A 23,112-nucleotide genomic window follows, 5' to 3' on the forward strand; every position below is an offset into this window, starting at 1 on the left:
GAACCTAGTTCAACAGTATTCGGTTCAAATCGATCGAATCGAATTAATTTAAAAATTCAGTTCAATTTTTTTTATTTATTTCAGTTTATTTTTTAATTTTAAAAATTTCGGTTATTTCGGTTTGGTTCGGTTTTGATCAGAAAAAATTAAAAAAATCAAAAAAATGAAATTAAACCGATTTAGTGATATTTATAATAATATAAAGAGATTAAATCATATTAAAATTAAAATATTCTAATTAAATTTTAAAATACAAAAATAAAGTATAAAAAATAAAAAATTTATTAAAAATTCAAATCGATCAAACCGAATCGAATTAAATTGAATCAGACCAGTTCGATTCAGTTTGATTCGATTTCTGATCAAAATCGATTTGATTTAATTTTTATAAATACTAAAATTTTGATTTTCGGTTAATTCGATTTGATTCGATTTTAAACCTAATCGACTGAATGTCCACCCCTACATCAAAGTGTAAAAAATGAAATTTTCTTTTGAAAAGAGAGAATAATTTTTCTTAAAATGACTTAATTTATATTTTGAATAATTTTTTTGAAATAAAAAATATTTTTTTCATATGAAATAAATAGAATTTTATTTTTTTTAAATAAAAAGATTAAATAATATATTTTTATTTTTAAATATAAAAAATAAATAATAATATTTTCTTAAAATAATCATTCCAATATTGTTTATTTAATTTTGATAAGATTTACTTTTATACTTATTTTTTTTTTTTTTTAAAATAGGGGTTGGGGGAGTCGAACCTTAGACCTTTCAAGGCTACATGATGCACTTTCCACCAGACTAAGTCTTGGAGTGCATTTTATACTTATTTTATTATTGTTATGCAATAAAATTATTTAATAATTATTAATTTATTTATACAAGAATATTGAATGGCTTTTATTTTTATTTACACATTAGTTACCTTAAGTTACTGAGTTTTATTGCGTTTTACAGAAAATATTTTTCAAAAAAAATATTTTTTATGTTTCTGATATTTAAAAAATTTAATTAATAGAAAATATTTTTTTATTAAAAGAGAAATTAAATTATTTAAAAAATATTAAAAAAATAATTATTTTCCACATTTTAAAAATCTTATTAAATTATCTCCATAAAAATTTATTGATATATTTTATTTTTAAATTAAAATTAAATAATTAAAAATAAATTATTTTATTATAAAATATTTTCACGAAAAATATTTTTTATAAAAAATATTTTTTAAATATAAATTATTTTCCAAAATTAAATAAAGGCTAAGACTTGATTTATTTATAAAAAATAATTTGTATTTTAAAAATATTTTTAGTAAAAAATATTTTGTGAAAAATAGTTTATATTTTCTAATAAAATAATTTATATTTTATTATTTAATTTTAATAAACTTATATGCAAAAATCTTAATAAAAATTTAAAATATGGAAAATGATTTTTTTAGAGAGAAAATCATTTTTTTAAAATAGCTTAATTTTGTTATCAAGAAAATATTGACTGTTGACTAAATTTTTTTATTATTTAAATATTAGTAAATGTAAAAAATATTTTTATAATATCTTGTTAATTAAATTATTTTAATATTTAAATATAAAAAATGTAAAAGATATTTTTTTAATACCTTTTTAAAAAAGTATTTTTTGTGAAATAAACCGAAGCCAATGTTAGAAAATAAATTCTTACAAATTTTATTATCTTAATGAGCATTTGGAATCAATGAAACTTCAGAATTGGGCAGAGGCAATCTTTGACAACTTCTGAGGTGGTGACTGTCTGGGTTGCGACTCCTTGAAGAGGAGCAATCTACTCGTCAGGAGGATTGGACTAGCTCTCAACAGCATTTACCACCAGATGCAAAGACGAGAATTAAAATATATCAATTAAGTAGGAATAACTACTTAATTCTATTAAATATTTTTATTCATATGTCATGATATAATTATTTAAGAGTACCAATGAAATCATGCCACCTAGTGTGGCATGATACTTCATGTGTAATGTATAATTTTCCAAAAGGAGGTGGGCTTAACTATGATATTAATGCAAGAGTTCACAGAACTAAAACTCTTGCCCTACGAGGCATTCTTTTATGGCTTAGACAAGAGAATTTGTCATGTATTGATATTGAAATAGATGTTGAAGTAGCGGTAGATGTTTCTTTAAATGACTAGTCTAAATTGAGATAAATTATTAAGAAATGTCAATATCTTCTTTTGCAAAGGTTCACTTGGATTTTAAGTTAGATTTCAAGACCACTTAATATTATAATTTATATCTTGATTAGAGTGGTTTTATTACATATTAGTCCCATTAGGTTGTCTGAGCCACCAATCTTTATTAGTAATATAATTTTGAGAAAAAAAAAAAGATTTATAAACCAAAATACCTGTTTGTAAATAATAAAAATATGTTTATAATTATCTTACAAAGGGATTAAATTTATTTCTGTAAACTTTATTTGTAATTTTGTTACAAACGGATCTAACATTTGTTTTGTTTCAAATAAATTCTTAAATAAATTATTTATTTGTATCATAAATAGATCTATGAATCCATTTGTAATTTTTTATAATTACAAATAGTGATTTACAAATGAATTTTGTGTTATAAATCAAATTTTCATTTATAAAATATCTTTTTGTAATTTTTTTATAATCCGTTTGTAAATTTTTCTGTTTGTGATTTGTTTGTATTGCAAACAGATTTTCCATTTGTAAAATATTTATAATCTGTTTGTAGAGAGTCCATTTGTAATTTTTTTGCATTATAAACACACTTCTTTTTCAAAATCCTCATGTAATTTCCCATTTCCATATATTATATTATCAATCAATTTATAATTTAATAAACCACATACTAGATACACAATCAAATAAGTGGTTCCACAACACAAATACATATTTTAAATTATTTTTTAATATTTCATAATTAATGTATTTAATAAGATTATTTTCTTAACGATAATTTTAAAAATAATGCTAAATGGTAAATATATTAGACAGATTCAAGAAAAATTGATTGATAATTATTTTAGTCATAATAAGATCAAGATAAATTATTATTATTATAAAATTATTAATGAAAATTAAAATAAATTGAATAATAATAATAGTAAATTTTAAATATATTTAATAGTGAAAAGAGCAATTTGATAATTTTATAAGTTTTCAACTACACAAATAACGGTAGGGTGCATTTGATTAAACATTAAAAGAACAGAGTTTAATTTGTAAAAAATAAATGTATAGGGTAGAATTACAATAAAAGTAAAGTACATGATTTTTTGATGATTAATTCTAAATTTTACTGACGTGACATGGTGACAAGGAGTTGACGTGTCAACTCTGTTAGTTTTTTTAATGGCATAACAACAGAAAACAATTGAATCAACTTTAAAATGTCAGAGGTTTTAATTGGTTAAAAAAGTATAGGATGTAATTGTAACAAAATCAAAAGTATAAGTCTTTTTTGTCATTAACTCTTATAAAAACTACAACTTACATAAAGGTTACCTGATACTACTTAAATATAGCTAAAATTATAAGTATTTTCTGAAAATTTTTAGATTACAAGTATTGAACTATTTTAATAAATGAAAATTAAAGAATAAAAAGTGTTAAAAATCAGTTAAATGAGATATTATATACAAAAATTAATAGTGATTTAAGTGTTTTTTTAAATAAAAAATAAATAATTAAAATATTTAAATTATAATAGATGAGGACGAAATGATCATGGAAGGATTTAAGTGTATGTTTTTAAAAATATAGAGACCAATTCATTAATGATGTAATGCTACGACTCAGATACCAAAATGTAATTTGCCCTAAGTTTTTAATAACATACTTATAAATTACATACATGATAGGTAAAAATGGACTAAAATATTTATAATGCATTCATAATATATTGCTTATATGAGTAGTCCTAGAACATCTATCTATAAATTCATTTGTTCCTTACTTTTTGTGAATGGCCTCAAATAGTTCGTGCTGATGTTGCTCTCTTCCAAACATTTCCCGCTTACTACAATGTTTACCATTATTATTAAATAATATGATTATAGAAATCACTAAACTAATATGGGTGTCTAAGTCACAAAAAATAACTTATTAAAATTTCAACAATTAAGAATTGTATATAGTGGTAATAGAATCGAATTTACAGGAAATTGACAATATGACTTTCCTAACAATAACTTGGGCAAATCAACAATAAAATAAAATAAAGGGGGATTTTGATGATTAACTAAAATAAAAATGAAAGCAATAAAAGAAAGTAGTAATCAAAAGAAGAATTAATCAACGAGAGAAAATTATAATTGAAGTGTAGATTCTATTTCAGTTTGTGAATTGATCATCAATACTTTTGGTTGTGGAAGACGCTCCGCACAACCAAATCTTTCCTTAAATTTAGATTAATTAGGAAATGTTCACCAGGCAATCATTAGCTAACAAATCGCTAAAGAACGTCTTTGGGAGTTTTTACTTTTCAACTGTTAACTACTTTAAGAAATAGAGAGACCTAATTCTAACTAACCAACCTCGTGGTGAATTTGAATTAGATTATACAACCTCTTAGTTGTTACACTAATTGTTACTAGTATTTGAACAATCTAAGCAATTACGGACTTGAAGTATTTAAACTAACATTATATTACTTTGCAATCAAGAACGATGAGTCCTATTGATCCAAAAGTAATAATAATATGAAGAATCAAATTGCATAACTATTGAAGAATAAAAGATAAACAATAGAGTTTCAGATTTCCCAATTTATACATAAACTGAAAGTTCTCCTAACTTCAACTAGAAATTGAGTTTTCAGCCACTCATGGCTTTTACAAACAACAAATAAAAGAGAAAAGATGAAAGAAATTGATTTGGTGCTGTGCAGAATCAGGTCTGCATGATTCTCCCCCTTCTGCGGCTGCTCTTGTTGTGTTTAAATAGATATTTTGATACGAGTAAGAAAATAATATGATACTTCAAAAATTTAAAATGGAAAACTCCAAATCATAACAAATCAAGTTACCATCACTTAATTTAAGGTTTACGAGATGAGAACTATATTTGGGAAGCATGAGAGAATAAGGAAACAAGTCACACTCTTTTCAACACATGTGGACGCACAATACAATTTCAGATCGCGTAATGCATGTATGGCCAAATTGCATTTAGGACGGTTTTATTATTTTGGTATTTTAGTATTTTGTGGAATTTATTTTAAATTAATTTAACCTATATTAGAAGCCAAACTCGTGTAGCCATTTTAGGAAGGGGATTTCTCAAAGATTATTTAGGAAAATGATCTTTAATGTAATCCAGGTTTGACTATTTGATTAGATACCCTTCCTATATTATAATAACACATTCCTACAATACAATTAGGGTTTTAAAGGCTATAAAAACACCCTTAAGGTGACAGTTACAAGAAGCCAACGAATAAAGATGATGTTATGAACAATATTTGATTTTTCTCCATTATTTAGCAACTTATCAAGATTTAACCTTGTGGCGTTCTAATATGGATCTCCTCCATGCTTAGTTAACTTATCAAGAATTTCTTGTGGTGTTCTCAAAGCTGGAATCGCTTGATTATCTATGTTTCTAATCACATTGATTGGTTAGGGTGTAGTAGAGCAACCTTCGCTTGATTATCTATGTTTCTAATCACATTGGTTGGTTAGGGGTGTGGTAGAGCAACCTTCGCTTTTTCGAAACTGAAATCACTTGATTATCTATATTTATAATCACATTGGTTGGTTAGGGGTGTGGTATAACAACCTTCGTTCCATTATATATATTTCTAATTACATTCGTTGGTTAGGGGTATAGTAGAGATACCTTCTGAAAAATATATTTGTTTTGTTCTTTGTCAAATTGTGTGACGGGATTTTTTATCACAAGTTGGTCCTCAGTTCTGCATCAGTTGGTATCAAAGCATGTGATAGACAAATTCCTATTTATCTATATTTATTTGAACAAAAAAAAAAAGGTGACGGCCACAAGAAGCCAATGAATAAAGATGATGTTATGAACGATATTTAGTTCTTCTCCATTATTTAGCAACTTATTAAGGTTTAACATTGTGGCGTCCTAATATGGATCTCCTCCATACTTAGTTAACTTATCAAAAATTTTTGCTTGATTAGGGGTGTAATAGAGTAGGTTGGTTAGGGGTGTAATAGAGTAACCTTTGCTTGATTATTTATGTTTCTAATCACATTGGTTGGTTAGAGGTGTGGTAGAGCAACCTTCGCTTCCTCAAAGCTGGAATCACTTGAATATCTATGTTTCTAATTACATTGGTTGATTAGGGGTGTAGTAGAGCAACCTTCGCTTGATTATCTATGTTTCTAATCACATTGGTTAGTTAAAGATATGGTAGAGCAACCTTCGCTTTCTCGAAGCTAGAATTGCTTGATTATCTATGTTTCTAATCACATTGATTGGTTAGGGGTGTAGCAGAGCAACCTTCGCTTGATTATCTATGTTTTTAATCACATTGGTTAGTTAGGGGTGTGGTAGAGCAACCTTACTTTCTAGAAGCTGGAATCGCTTGATTATCTATGTTTTTAATCACATTGGTTGGTTAAGGGTGTGTTAGAGCAACCTTCGCTCCATTATCTATATTTCTAATCACATTCGTTGGTTAAAGGTGTAATAGAGCAACCTTCTGGAAGATATCTTTGCTTTGTTCTTTGTCAAATTGTGTGTCGGGATTTTTTATCACAAGTTGGTCTTGGATTCTGTATCAGTTGGTATCAGAGCATGATGATAGATAAATTCCTATTTATCTATATTTATTTATTTCATAAGTTTTTTTTCTATCTTATTAATTTTTTATTTCGGTCTATATTATAATTTCTCTTACAAAAAAAGAAAAAAAAAACAGAGAAATTTTTTTTTATTTCAATTGTGTGAGATTTTTTTTAAAAAAATGTGAGATAAAAAAAGAGAAGAGTAAAGAAAAAAATCATTTCAATTGTTTGATTTAAAAAAAAAAAAAAAGAAGAATAAAAGCGGAGAGATGTGAAAGTTTAGTTCTTTATTCACAAAATGTCATACTGAATTTAAAGAGGATCCCATGTATGTCGATTCTTTTCTTGTCATTATAGTTGAAGATTCGATGACGAATCTTTTCAAAGAAGGAGAAAATGATACGAGCAAGGAAATAATACGATTCTTCAAAAGATTTAAAATGGAAAACTCCAAATCATGACAAATCAAGTTACTATCGCTCAATTCAAGGGTTACGAGATGGGAACTATATTTGGAAAGTATGAGAGAATAAGGAAACAAACAACACTCGCTTCAATATATGTGAACATGTAATACAATTTCAGATCGCATAATGCATGTATGGCCAAATTGCATTTAGGCCAATTTTATTATTTTGGTATTTTAGTATTTTGTGGGATTTGTTTTAAATTAATTTGATCTATATTAGAAGTCAAATTCGTGCAGTCCATTTAGGAAGGAGATTTCTCCAAGATAATTTAGGAAAATATTTTTAATGCAATCCAAGTTTGATTATTTGACTAGACACCCTTCCTATGTTGTAATTACACCTTTCTACAATAGAATTAGGGTTTTGAAGGCTATAAAAACACTCTTAAGGTGACAGCCACAAGAAACCAATGAATAAAGATGATGTTATGAACAATATTTGGTTCTTCTCCATTATTTAGCAACTTATCAAGGTTTAACCTTGTGGGTTCTAATATGGATCTCCTCCATGCTTAGTTAACTTTTCAAGAATTTCTTGTGGCATTCTCGAAGCTGGAATCACTTGATTATCTATGTTTCTAATTACACTGGTTGGTTAGGGGTGTAGTAGAGCAATCTTCGTTTAATTATCTATGTTTCTAATCACATTGGTTGGTTAGGGGTGTGGTAGAGCAACATTCGCTTTCTTGAAGTTGGAATCGCTTGATTATATATGTTTCTAATGAGATTGGTTGGTTAGGGGTGTGGTAGAGTAACCTTCGCTCCATTATCTATGTTTCTAATCACATTCGTTGGTTAGGGGTGTAGTAGAGCAACCTTCTGGAAGATATCTTTGTTTTTTTTTTTTGTCAAGTTGTGTGACAGGATTTTTGATCACAAGTTGGTTTTGGGTTCCACATCATATTTTAAAAACCCTAGCAGCAGCTCATTGTTTGATGAAATTTTTCTTTGATTTAGTTTTTGATTCCTTCTTTGACTTGGTTTTTGATTCCTTCTTTGATTGTGTTTCTTCATAAATAGACTTTTTTGAGTGAAGGAATTCTTTTTACTAAGAGTTTGATGAGTTTCTAATGTGTCATCCGTGTGTTGGAGATGAACTGAACTTCTGTATTTTGAATTTTTGATTTTCCCGTTTTCTGCTCGTTTTTTACCACTTCTATCGATTTGCTCATTGATTTGGGCAAATCATTTTGGCCAAATCACTTTCTAAAAACTATTTTTATAAAATTGGACAGTTTGCTCATTATATGTTCTGTCAATCTGTCGATTTGGGCAAATCGCTCTAGGCAAATTGTTTCTGCAGATCACTTTCGGGTTTGTGTATTCTAGCTTCTGTAAAGTTTGTCGATTTGCGTAAATTAATTTGTGCAAATCAGTGTCTGTAGACTAGTTCTAGGTTTCTATGTAACACTGTAGATTTGGCCATTGATTTGGGCAAATCGATTCTGGGCAAATCGAAACCTGCATATCAGTTTCATGCTTCCAGTTAATTTGTGCAATCCTCTTGGTCAGTCTGTGGGTAATTTGCCAAAATTGCTCTGGTCAAATCAATCTTCATACTTTTTAAGCTATTTTTAACCAAATCTTCATTTTGCATCATTTTCTGCAAAATATGGTTAAAATCACAAAATTAACTAGAAAATATACAATTTAGTATAAAAATAATAGGAAAAATGTGCCTAATTTATGCTTGATTAAATACCCCACACTTAAACCATACTTATCCTTAAACATTCAAATAATTTAGATAATCAATTTCACTCTTTCATCTAGACTTTAGAATGAAGTACAACAGTATATCAACACACATATAAATAGCAATCCCAGAAATCATATTGCAAATAATAATCCTAATAAAATTTTTGATATAAATAGGAGAGGTCAAGCTATTCACACTCAATCATACAAATAGTCAAGTAGCATTCATAAAATAGTTACTAGACCTTACTTAAGCCAATTCAATTGATATTCAAAGTTGGTTCTTAAATCTAAAACAAAGTGTCCAATATTTTTTTTATTATTATTTATTCTTTATGAGCACTTGTTCATCTTCTTGCTTGGAACGTCACCACTTTTTTAATGCGAAAGTACATATTTGTGATACCCACCTCTGGTTACTCAATTGGTCACAATTTCAAGTGACTACTAGCACTACTCATAGTCACTTAACCAGCGGAGTAGATTCATTTTGTGCTCTTTTTTTTTACCTTGAACACCTTATTGCTTTGACAAAAGTTAAAAAAAAAAAATTAATGACTTTAGCAAATACTAGTTATACTCCATTAATGCCTTAATCATGTAAGTATACACATCTTATTTAAGTTCAACTATTTATACTTCAAGACAATTATTAAAGACTATTACAAGTAATGTGAAAACCGAGATAATTACTAATATAAATACTAACATACTGTTTATGATTCAATCCAAATTTCAAAAAATTCAAAAGTGAAATAAATAATCAAATTGTAATATTTAGCCAAAATTTCTACCAAAATACATAAAAAGAAATAAAAGAAAATGCATGAAAATTAAGAAAAATAAAAAAAATATGCAGAATAATAAAACAAGAAATAAGAAATAAGAAAATGCAACATATATAATTTCCTCCCCCACACTTGACCAACACATCGCCCTCAATGTGTGAAAAAAAGCAAAAAGGGATACAAAGAAAGTTAGAATAATACTCCCCCTGTCAAGTTAATGTGGGCAAGGCATAAGGTAAGGCTCAAGTAATTGATGGAGAGAAAAGGATCCAATCACAATTAAGTAAAAAGTGTAGCACGCCTTTTGTCTTGGTTATGACTCATCCTATTTTTTCTATGTACTCATGAAGTAACATGATTAGTTGCTCCTCTTTTAAATGAAGTGTGCCTCTAGCCCTTATATTTGAATTTTTGAGGTGATTGGGTAGTACTTTGAACTCCAATTCATGTTTCTTCATAGGTGACTGTAGTCTGGTACTGGTTTTGGGCAAATCATTTCTAGGCAAATAGTTTGAACTGTCGATTTGGCCAAATCACTTCTGAACAGTGGCAGAATGCTGTCCAAAACATAAACAGCCTATTGTAACCTTTTATCAACCAAAATTTGCTGATTTAATGGCTTTGAATCGTCCATGTCCAAACCTCTGTATTAAGCACTATTCAATTTGTTATCAACACTTAATTCAAATGTATTTTGGCTCAAAATATCAAGAATATCATGAGTTACATCACTAAGAAATTTCAAAGAATCATAGACATTAAATTTAATCATTTGCCCATCAAATTCCATAGTGAGAGTACCATCATGCACATCTATTTTAGTTTTAACCGTGCTAAGAAAAAGTCTACCCAACAAAATATCAGATAATATATTAATTTTATCCTCTTTCATGTCAATGATGTAAAAATCTGCAGGAAAAATTAATCCATCAACTTGGACTAGAGAACATCTTCCAAAACACCCTAAGGATAAACAATAGATCTATCAGCAAGTTGGATGATTACATTTGTTTTCTTTAAGGGACCAGCATTAATGAATTATAAATAGATAAATGCGTAATATTAATTGAGGTTCCAAGATCACACATAACCTTTTTAAATCCAAGATTACCAATGGTGCAAGAAATAGCGAACATACCTCTATCATTGCATTTAGGAGGCAATTGCCTTTGAATAACTGCAGAAATATTTTCCCCCACACTTACCCTTTCATTTTCGGGTAGCTTTTTCTTTTTGATACAAAAATTCTTTAAAAATTTTACATATTTAGACATTTGCTTAATAATATTAAGTAAAGGAATGTTTACCTCAATCTTGAGAAAAGTTTCAACAATTTTCTTTTCTTCTTTTTATTTTTTAGATCTTGCGAACCTTTCTAAAAAGGATGGTGGAATCTTGAACTGGTCTGGTGGTTTTTCTATCTTTTGTTGTCTTGGTGCAGAATTTGTAGCTTGCTTTTCAGTAATTTGCCTAGGGGTTTGGGCAAATCGCAATTCATGGTCATTATTCTGCAGTTCTTTTTCAATGGTTTGCCTAGGAATTTAGGTAAATCGCTGCACAAATCCATCATTCTGCAGTACTTTTCCGCTGGTGTGCCCAGAGGTTTGGGAAAATTGCTAGGTAAATCCGTCATTTGGTAGTACTTAATAGCTCTAAATTTTATATAGAATTAGCGAGAGAATTAACTTCAAGAGGCATACCTTGCTTTTGCTGGGCTGTTTGTGCATAATTCTTTTGCTGATAATTTTGGAATTAGTTTGCCCTAGCATAACTGAAATTTGAATGCTCCCTCCAATTTGGATTCTAGGTGTTAGAGTATGGATTAAATCCCTCAAATATATTAACTTGTTACTCTTTCTCTTGAAGAGAAGGACACATGTCGGTTGGATGTCCTACGGTGGCACAGATTCCACATGGTCTTGTTGATTTTGTTGAGCTTGCTGGACCTGTTCTACAACAAGGCTACGGATAACAGAGAATAGATCAGAAATTTGTGCAGCTCAGGAAGAAGTACTTACCTCATTTATTCTCCTTAGCATTTGTCTTTGATCTCCATATTGTTTTGAGGCTGCTGCCATTATAGAAATTAGTTCTCTTATGGCTTGAGGTGTCTTGTCTTCAATCGATCCTCCACACGCTGCATCAATAAATTTTCTTTCCGAAGATAACAAACCTCTGTAGAAGTATTCAATGAGTTATTTGTTCGAAATATCATGTTGAGAGCAGCTTGTGCATAATCGCTTGAATCTCTCCTAATATTCATATAATTCTTCAGAATTCCTTTGCTTAATACCACTTATTTCTCTTTGAATGCCAATGACTTTTAAGGTAGAAAAGTATTTTCTCAAAGATGCTCTTACCATCTCAGCTCATGAGTTAATAGATCCGGGTGGCAAATAAAATAACCAGTCTTTCGCAAAATCATCAAGGGGAAAGGGAAAAGTTCTTAATTTAACATGTTCTTCGAAAATACTTTGAGATCTCATTATTGAGCACACTATGTGAAATTATTTGAGGTGCTTGTGAGGATCCTTATTTTTCAGACCTCTAAATTTTGGAAGGAAATGAATTAATCCGGTTTTAAGCTCAAAAGGGGGCTGTCAAATGTGAGTAAACGATGCACCATGATGTTGACCACCCACGGGTGTTGTTAGTTCGTGAAGAGTTCTTTCTTGTACCATTGGAGCTCTTACCTCAATATTTTTCAGTTTTAAATTAGCAAGGACAGCAGCTGGTTCAAGATCAGTAGCTGCTGCATTTTTTGCCTCTTCAAGTGCTGTTGTAATTGCCTTTATAGCAGTTGGTTCAGCTATTGTTCTAGGGGCTGGTACTGAAATTTTTTTAAGCAAAAATTTATGGTTCTTGGCCTGCTTCTAGTGCAATTTTAGGGATTGATTCTGGTGCAGCAGCTTGTGTATCAGTTGCAGCTGAATCTATCACTTCTGCAGCAGGTTGTGCAGCAGATTCTCTTTGCGTCCAGTCCTGATCATGAAAGAAAAATGTTAGTTTAAATTAATTCCCCGACAACGGCACTAATTTTTTGATGGGTGTCGAAGCCACCAAAAATAACCTATTAAAATTTCAATAATTAAGAATTGTATATAGTGGTAATAAGATTGAATCCACAAGGAATTAACACTATGACTTTCCTAACAATGACTTGGGAAAATCAACAATAAAATAAAATAAGGGGAGATATTTGATGATTAACTAAAATAAAAATGAAAGCAATAAAAGAAAGTGGTAATTAAAAGAAGAATCAATCAATGAGAAAAAGTTTTAGTTGAAGTGTAGGTTCTATTTCAGTTTGGGAATTGATCATCAATACTTTAATTCTTTTGTTCGTTTCAATAAATCAATTTTGGTTGTGGAAAACGCTCCGCACAACCAAATCTCTTCTTAAGTTTAGATTAATTGGGAAATGTTCACTAACCAATCACTAGCTAACAAGTCGCCAAGGAACGTCCTTGGGATTTTTACTTTTCAACTGTTAACTGTTTTAAGAAATAGAGAGACTTAATTCTAACTAACCAACCGCATAGTGAATTTGAATTAGATTATGCAATATCTTAATTGTTAAACTAATTGTTACTTATGTTTGAACAATTTAAACAATTACAGACTTAAAATATTCAAACTAACATTATATTACCTTATAATCAAGAATAATGGACTCTATTGATCAAAACAACAATGTAATAATAATATGAAGATTCAAATTGCATAAATATTGAAGAATAAAAGATAAACAATAGAGTTTCAAATCTCCCAATTCATATATAAACTGAAATTTCTCTTAACTTCAATTAGAAATTAAGTTTTCAGCACACTCATAGCTTTTACAAACAAGAAACAAAGGAGAAAAAATGAAAGAAATTGATTTGGTGTTGTGCAGAATCAGGTCTGCATGATTCTCCCTCTTCTACGGCTGTTCTTGCTGTGTTTAAATAGATATTTTAAAAACCCTAGCAGCAGCCTCTTGTTTGATGGAATTCTTCTTTGATTTGGTTTTTTATTCCTTCCTTGATTGTGTTTCTCCATAAATAGACTTTCTTGAGTGCAGGAATTCTTTTTGCCAAGAGTTTGATGAGTTTATGATGTGTCACCCGTGCGTTGGAGATGAATTGAACTTTTGTATTTTGAATTTTTTATTTTCCCGCTTTCTGCTCGTTTTTTACCGCTTCTGTAGATTTGCCCATTAATTTGGGCAAATCTTTGGTCAAATCATTGTCTGCGAACTGTTTCTACAAGATAAGACAATTCTGAGTTTTCGTACAATCTTCTGTCAATCTATCGATTTGGGCAAATCACTCTGGGCAAATTGTTTCTGCCGATCACTTCCGAATTTCTGTGTATTCTGACTTTTGTGAAGTTTGTCAATTTGCGCAAATTAATTTGGGCAAATCAGTGTCTGCAGACCAATTCCAGGTTTATGTGTAACACTTTCGATTTGGCCATTGATTTGGGCAAATCGAAACCTGAAGATCAGCTTCATACTTCCAGTAAATTTGTGCAATCCTCTTGGTCAGTCTGTGGGTGATTTGCCTAAATTGCTCTGGTTAAATTAATCTTTATACTTTTTAGGCTATTTTTAACCAAATCTTTATTTTTCATCATTTTCTGCAAAATATAATTAAAATCACAAAATTAGCTAAAAAATACATAATTCAATATCAATAATAATAGAAAAAATGCGTCTAATTTATACTTGATCACAAAGTCATTATTATAATTACTTACCATCCTCGTAAACTATCAAACGGATCCACAGCTATATTTAAATATTCCAATGCCAGATCCACCAATCTCACTCATTCGGTTCCAGGCAAATTTTGAACGCTTTGCTTTGTATTCATCTATGCTCCATGCCTCTTGCCATTTCTTCAATACATGATTAGATACTGCTATATTCTTTGTTTTCCCCTTTTTTACTTCACATATTAGCCACTTGTACCGATCAGAAGCCTTCTTCCTCCATGCTTATTTCTCAAGACTTTCCACGGCTTCTTCCTACAAAAAATATTTCTACAAAACTTTAAAGTTAACATGGATTTCATCAAATGTCTTGTATATTATCACTTTATATTGAAATATGTTATACCTTAAATTCTTACCAGTATAATTCCTTTGTCTCCTCCAGCACTGTCTTCCAACAATAGCTTTGCAACTAGACACTCCTTAAATGTCAATGTTATCCATTGTGAATAGATCTTTGATGGGTGCAAACTACAAAACAAAATTTTGTTAAGTATTAAATTATAATTTATTTCTAATGAGGAAATAATAAATACTTACAATGAATTATAAATTAAAACTGGTTGTTTGAAAGTTTGCAACCCAGAAGTGACATTAGCAAAAGATGCAGAAGAAATCAAAGGGGCACAGGCAGATGATGAAGCTGGAATAAATGTTGCACGCGTATGTGATAATGGAGCAAAGGCATTGGGAGGTGAAGGACGAGTCTATGTAGATGGTGGTAAATGTCCACACATATGAGATGATATAGACGCAACATGTGGTCTTGATGACACTATTGTGGGTAAAGTTAATGCAGTAGGTAGTAAAATATCCATCTATGTATCTACTAGTAGAGGAGCAGTCTGTGAATCAATCAAAGTTTGTGAATCTAGATGAACAGCTTGTGACTAGGAGGGGCAACATCTAGGCCAACTGGTGATGTCTGGCAAAAATGAGAAGCAGTATGTGTGTTATTTGGAATGCTAAGTTTGCCTTGACTATGCCTCTTTGGTCTTGATCGACTTGTTCCTCTATCAAATGTTCGTCCTTTCATCTGCAAATAAAAATTTGTTCGCGTTGGATATTTAAAAAATAATATAAGTTATCCATAAGTTCTGATAAATTTTTAAAACAAAAATACAAGAAGTTCTAGTATTACAATTATTCATCGTCGTCATCCATATCAAGTTCTTTATCTGATTCTAATTCTATTATTGGCTCATCTTCTGACTCTGAATTGTCTTCATTCATTTCAATTAATTCTCCACTAGAATCATTAAGAAGTTGTTGATCTGATTCGATATTATTTTCAACTTCAATTACTTCCATTTCTTCCCGCAATAAGGTAGTTCTAAAGTGAGAATAGTTGTAACCATGTCCTTTTCAACTATCTCAATAATATACCTACCTCTTACCGAATAGTTGTAACCATGTCTTTTTCAACTATCTCAAATATACCTACCTCTTACCTTTACAACAACCCACCAACCCACCTTGTCACTTCGTAAGCTAGGATATGTTGTGTACATGATTTAAATAGTTTGGCTTGCTAGAACAAATGATTCATACTTATTGAAGTGTTTCTTATGGTTAACATCAACAATATTATATTCGTTATGTACCCTAGTTCCACTTTTTAGAGTTGGATTAAACCACTCACATTTAAACAATACAGTTTTTTTTAATAAATAGACCTGGATATTCTAACTCTAGAATTTCATTTAATCAGCCATAATAATTACATTCATCTTTACTGTAATTGTTGTCTTTATGCAAAGACCACTGTTCAAAGTTTTTTTAGTTGAGCTTTCTATTACAATTAGAATTTGTAACCATTAACAATATACCCAATGAAAGCAACAACACTTCTTAGTGATCCTTTTGCCAAATCCAAAAGATATTGGTTAGACATTATTTTTTGCGTCGTGTGTACTTATAAAACCAATTTGGAAATTCCTTCTCCAGTTTACATCTATGAATGTCTCATTTATACTTGGATGTAACACTCTCTATTAGTCAATGTAGATGCTACAAAATAAATTAATTAATTAATAATTTTATATATAATAGAATGTCTCAGTTATATATATAATGAACTTTATTAACAACTTACTTAATGTAGGGCTTCACTTCCTAGCAATTAAGAAAGATGTACATTTGTGATGCCTTATATTCATTGTCTTCCGTATAAGGTCAGTTTTCCCTTTCCAAGTGTATGCCTTGCCATTTTAAATATGCTCAAATTTCCAGTATTTTGCTCAACATCGTCTTGAATAGTTATATTGCAAGGAATTCTGCGATACCTTGTCATCACATGCAGCTCAAAGTAATACGCACAGAATGTGGAAGCTTCTTCAACAATATATGAATTGCATATTGAGCCTTCTACTTTTGCCTTATTCTTGACATTTTGCTTTAGCTTCCTTAGATATCTACAATTGGATGATTAGGTTATTAATTTCATATAATTATGCATTGCTCAAAGACATATTATATAACTATTGAATATAACTAACCTTTCGAATAGATACATCCAACGATATTGAACTAGTCTAGCAATTAATGCTTCGCAAGCCAAGTGCATTGGCAAATGTTCCATTGAATTCAAAAAACTTGAAGGGTAAATGCGCTCCAATTTGCATAGTATCAACGGTATCTGCTCATTTAATTGCAACATGTTCACTTCTCTTGTGGTACTATATGTTATTTCTCTAAAAAAAATTGCTAACTTTTATCAATGGTCCCCAGACATTAGTTGGTAATAGCTCTCGAAAAGCTATCAGTAGTAGACGTTGTAAGAAAACATGACAGTCATAGCTCTTTAATCTAAATAGCCTGAGTGCTCTCATGTCAGCACATCTACTAAGATTTGACATATATCCATTAAGAAATTTAAGCTTTCACCCAATTACATAACACCTTTTTAGAGTGCTTATCTAGTGTGATACGGATCCAATAGGGCAAATTTCTAACAATAGTGTGGAACAAACTTATATCATTCAAATAGATCTAAAAGGAGTTCAAAATCATATTCATATGATCCATATACATTTGGGGCGTGCTTCGACTCATATAGGGTAGATTTGGTGCAACACTTACAATCATAGGCTTAGGTTTAGGGAGCCTAATCAAACCTATGGGCCAAAACTATACAAAGGAAGCCTAAACTGAAGATCAAGAAAGACTTTTGTGAAGATTCAGTTTTGTCATAATGAGCTTGCTATGTTTTATTATTTAAACACTTGTTTTATTTTGGTCTTGTTTGGACTTATATTCTGACCATAATTTATCTTTTAAGTTTTAGAGTATTGGGCCATATCTTGGGCTTACGTTTTAATATTTATGAGTTTGAGGTGTTATTTTAGAGTGTGATTGGACTTGACCCTTATGTGTGGTTCAACCAGGTCTAATAAGAGTGTCTTAGAGTTTTATTTGTTTTTTCCTTACTATATAAGGATAAGAAACACTTGTAAGAGACAGTTTTAAATCTAAATTTTCAGAATTCTTGCTTTGAGTGAGAGTGGGGATTTGCTTTCATCAATTGCACCAAGAATCTTGGCTAACTTATCAACTATTCATTATAACGTTTGTCTGATTCTCATCTAAATCTTTCGATCATTGGTTTCAGCTTTTCTAAGTGTAGGGTGTCATAGGAGGTGAGTTTATCAAATCTTTGGATTCCACATCTACTTGTGCGTGTGGATTTGAGACTTGTGCCATAAGATTCTACGTCATAGTATGCAACTTATCTTCGGATATTTGCCAGTTCTTTCATCCATGTTCAACTCAGACCTTCCACAAATATCCTTCAAATCTTCCCTTGATTTCCTATTGTCCTTTGACTTACCTTCAACTTGCATTACAATATTGAATATATTATCAAACACATTTTTTTCAATATGCATAACATTTAGATTGTGGCGAATCGGCAAATGCCTCTAATAAGACAAATCTCAAAATATGCTTCTTTTGCGTCAACAAGTTGTTCTTCCAATTTGATTGTTAGTTTCCTCTGCATTAGATTCAAAAACCTCCTTCAAACCAAGAGACTCAATTTGCAGTAAAATATCTTCTCCTGTCTTAATTAGGGGAGCAGACTTAGCAACTGTGCGATTTCTAAAGAAAGATGTCTTATTCCTACGAAATGAATGATTAGGTGGAAAGAACTTCTAATGATTATCAAACTAGCATTGTTTACCTCTCTTTGGTAAAGTAAAGGCATCAGAATTTTCCATACAGTATGGAAAAATTGTACAACCTGTTGTACTCAAACCGAATAACATGGCATATGTCGGAAACTCACTTATAGTCTACATAATGGTTGCATGCAAAATAAAATTATTTTTTCTATGTGCATCATAAGTCTCGACCCCAAATATTTTAATTCTTCTATCAAAGGCTGCAAATAAACGTCTAACCTGTCCTTTGGATTTCTAGGGCTAAGAATTATGATTGTCAAGTAAATATACTCATTCTTCATGCACATGTCAGGTGGTAAGTTGTACAGGTCAAAATAATAGGCTCTGAAGAGTATTGTTGACCAGATTGACTAAACTGTTGGCATCCATCAATGCACAATCCAAGTATGATATTTCTTAGTTCAACTGAGAAAGAGGGATAAGTAGAATTTAAGTGCTTCCAAGCAGGACAATCAACACAATGACGCATCACCCTATCTTCAAAAACATGATCACTGCACCATGTCATGTACTTTGCTGTGGCATTCGATGCATACAACCTTTACAACCTCTTAATTAGGGGAAAATAATACATCTTCTTGTACGGGACATTTGTTTTCTGATTTCCCCGAGTATATGTTCGTTTGTTATATCTTGGATGCTAACAGACCTTGCTTGCAGTTAAGTTGCTATTTGCATTCCAATAAAGCATACATCTATTAACACAATAATGAATCTTCTCAACTGGGAGACCTGACCCTCATACTAGTTTCTTTGTACTGTAGAAATTAGGAGTCATCACATTATTTGTCGAAAGTATTTCATTAGCTAATGATGCTCAAGTCCTTGGACTTGATGTTAAGCATCCGAGCAACTGCTGATAACTAAGAGTGATTTTGACATCCCGACCATAAATCCTGGTTCACAACATCTAACATTTGGCTGTTCATTTCTATCAAACTGAGTAAAGTTTGGTCTAGCCGCATCCATAACCATTCCTGTAAAACTATGTAAAGCAGGTTGATGCTCATCTTCAGGTTGTGAGCTATCAGTGTTGTTATCTGCCATTGGATCCATATTGTATGACTGTTCCTCACCATGCAAGTACCAATCTTGATAGTTCGGTACAAATCTAAACTTGATTAGATGATACCTAACAATACTTTCATCTTGAAAAGAGCGATTTTGACACCTAAATCTATTGCATGGACACCAAATGAGTTCTCCATTCATGTATTTCTGTGTCTTTTTGCTTCATTCACAAACTCATTTAGACCATGTAAAAATTCAGGATTGAATAGGCCATCCTTTAACCTACTATACATCCAACCACGATCTATACGCATATTGAAGTACATCAAGTAGGTGCTAATAATTAATGCATTAGCAAGTAGAAAAAACTTTAAAAAGTAAATTAACCCAAATACTCAATTAGTAAGTACTAAGTCTAGTTTAGAAACTCAAAGAGTAAGTATTAACTATGAGTTAAGTATTATCTACACAATTAAATATAAATGAAATTTAAATTTAATTTATAATATAACAAGTAATTCATAGCACGTTAGTAAATATTTTGCAAACAGTAGTAGGAACTGTTTATTAGCAGGACATCTTTACATACTATAGCAGTTGGCGATTAAGGCTATGTTTTCTGGATGTGCTCAATCATATCAGCTGAACAATAATTGACTGTAGAGAAGAACACATGGATCAGATACTTAAGTGATTACTGCAGGTAAGTCTAAACACAAAGTCTCAAGATCACCATCCGCTTCCCTTTCTATGGTTGCTAATTGTTTCTCCTTGTCAAGCAAAACCTACTAGATAACAGCAGTAAAGCACTAGAAAAAGAACTAGAAGAAAACAGCCAAAATATCTTAAACCTGTGAAACGCTCAATTTAACCAGCTAAACACTTAATTTAATTTCAAAAACTGCAGATTCTGCAGTTGCATTTGCAGCTGCAAACCTGCAAATTCTGCAGTTTTTATACATAGGGTTACCTACTTTACTTTTATTATGTAATATTTAACTAATATATACATAGGGTTAACTCTACACACTTTTAGCTTAAGAGACTCTAATATCAATTAAGAAAAACATTCGACTTAAAAAATTTAAACTTGTAGATGAGAATTTCAAGAATAGTTTTATATCTCCGACACTTAATAATCATTGGGAGTGAAGAAAAAAAAAGGAATAGGAGTAAATAAACACATTACACCCATTCATAAGAAATTGTAATGAAGAGTTTTTGCATAGCGCAACAATTTTTAATAGAAAAAGGATTGAAGAAATTGTTTATAGGAAAGAGCAAGCTGACATTTATGAGATTGAAGTTAATTCACAAAGAAGTGAAGACAGAAAAAGATATATAAGCAATATAATTAATTATTCTAGAAATGTATATAAAAGACCATAGAAAAATTAAAGAGATGGAAGAAGTTGTGTAAGATTTTAGGTGAAGAGGTAGAAGATAGGTGAAATAGCTTTTGTTGAGGCTTCAATGTCAACCTTTGATATTCAAAAAAGGGCAAAGACAAAGATAAAGTACTAACAGACTAGAAAATGCATTTATTTCTCTTCCACTCTGCTATATCTAAACCAAGAAGTTCAGAAGAGAATCAGATTTAATAGACAACAGATGTTTAAGCAAATCCCAAATATAATGGCTTTAGTAGTATTCTGTGACAAACAAAAGGGACCATCCAACGAAGAGTCATGCTAGGCAGCATTTCGTTCATTATTTTACCAGTTCAACAAAATTCAGTCATTTAAGAACTGGCGTACAAGCCGGAAACAGTGAATCAAAAAGCAATTAACAAGAGGTTAGTACCTAAAGCAGCTAGATGCAAAAAGTAATGAATATCTAATATGATTCCATTTACTAAAATTGCACATGTTTGACTTATCATCTCTGTAGCTACAGTGCATCATATAGATATAAAATGGCAGCTGACTAAGTAGGTACTAAAATTAAAAAAAAAAAAAAGGCCTTCAGTAAATAGAAAAAAATGGCAGCTGACTAAGTGGAGGTACTAAAATATAAAATGAACAAAAAGAATAGTACTGAGTTGAAACATGTATTATTCTTATAGAGTTAATTTCTACTCATATAATCAAGCAGAATTAAGATCTTTAATCAAATCGCCTATCAACCTGTGTCTGCAGAATTCATTCGGTTTCATTTTCAACATAGGCAACACATCCATAAACTATGTAAATAACATTCAACATTTAAAAGGAAATCTGCTAATCCTTAACATTCTTTTCCTTAACATTCTTTGGCATCAAAATTGAAAAACTAAATATATCTTATAACTATTTATTGTAAAATATGCTTACTTCTCCCCTTTCTCTCTCCTTCCTCTAATTCTCCATCCTTACCTCCTTTACCGGTCACACATTCCATTACAAGAAATTAGAAATCAGATGCAAAACTAGCTTCTCAGGGATTATTTTCATGACTACAGCATATATAATAAATGCTACAAAGCCATAAGAACTTCTTCCATTATAATACATCATATACTGCAAAAGCTACTGTCATACTCATCATCTGATAGTTTCTTGCTTCCCTTGTAAGTAGAAAGATAAGTAGCATTGCCAAGAAGAGGAGCAAAATCAAACTGCAGATGAAATATTACAATAATAACAAAATTAACTATAAAAAAGAATTAAAAACATATATTCATGTTGAAGTTTAATAGATTTAGTTCCTAAATTGCACAAAGCACTCTGATCATATAAACTTTAAACAATCATCACAAGAAAGAAATGACAAACATAATACTGAAATCTGAAACCACAACCACACCCAAGAATATCAATAGCATTACCTAAAATTTGAATTGGATCCTTAAAACCTTTTGTCTTCTCATTTATCCCTCTGAAATACATAAAAATTTTCTACAGCCAAATAAATCCAATAAATCAAATACCTCACAATCAAGCAGATGGTGGATCCGTCTACCTCTGTCCGAGCGCGAAGCTACTGTCTGGCGCGATGGTGGGTCTGTGCTCGTGAAGTGAAAGCGATGGAGGCAATGGAGAGGAAGAGTGGGTCAGCGTGAAGGCAATGTCGCGCAATGGTGGGTCAGCATCGTTGATGGCATGAAGGCAATGGAGGCAATGGGTGTTGCGAGGAGGAAGAAGGCAATGGAGAGTGAGAGTTGGAGTGAGAGTGAGGCAATGGGCTGTCGGGATGTTTGGGAAAAAGTTGAATGGAAAGGCAATGGAGAGGGAGAGCCGGACGACACCGTTTGGATAAATTTATAAACAGTGTAAATTTAACACCGTTTGTAATGTAATTTTTGTTTTTTGTTTTTTGTTTTTTTTTTTTTGTGTGTTTTTTTATGTAAAGGTTAAGTAAAATTCATATATTTCACTTTTATAATGGCCAAAAAAAATTAACAGAATAACAGTCAATTGTATAATTGAAAATTTTAAAATTTAAAATTATTCATCGTTGGTAAAA

At 30.6% G+C, this 23,112-nt stretch overlaps 1 long non-coding RNA gene across 6 annotated transcripts; it reads right to left on the bottom strand.

Moving 5' to 3' along the window:
• Positions 1–9,768: 9,768 nt before the first annotated feature.
• Positions 9,769–22,863, bottom strand: LOC110621348. 6 transcript variants are annotated; one of them, XR_006351600.1, is made up of 7 exons: positions 22,577–22,863; positions 16,975–20,325; positions 16,762–16,890; positions 15,017–15,512; positions 14,836–14,947; positions 14,462–14,746; positions 13,476–14,341 (listed from the first exon to the last, which is right to left on the bottom strand). It is a non-coding gene; the product is annotated as an uncharacterized LOC110621348 (long non-coding RNA). The 6 variants fall into 6 exon arrangements; XR_006351597.1 differs by having other exon boundaries at positions 16,572–16,890; XR_006351598.1 differs by lacking the exon at positions 16,975–20,325 and having other exon boundaries at positions 16,572–16,890.
• Between the last annotated feature and the right edge of the window lie 249 nt (positions 22,864–23,112).

This window comes from Manihot esculenta, chromosome 8 (genome assembly GCF_001659605.2).
Source record: "Manihot esculenta cultivar AM560-2 chromosome 8, M.esculenta_v8, whole genome shotgun sequence".
Lineage (NCBI taxonomy): Eukaryota > Viridiplantae > Streptophyta > Magnoliopsida > Malpighiales > Euphorbiaceae > Manihot > Manihot esculenta.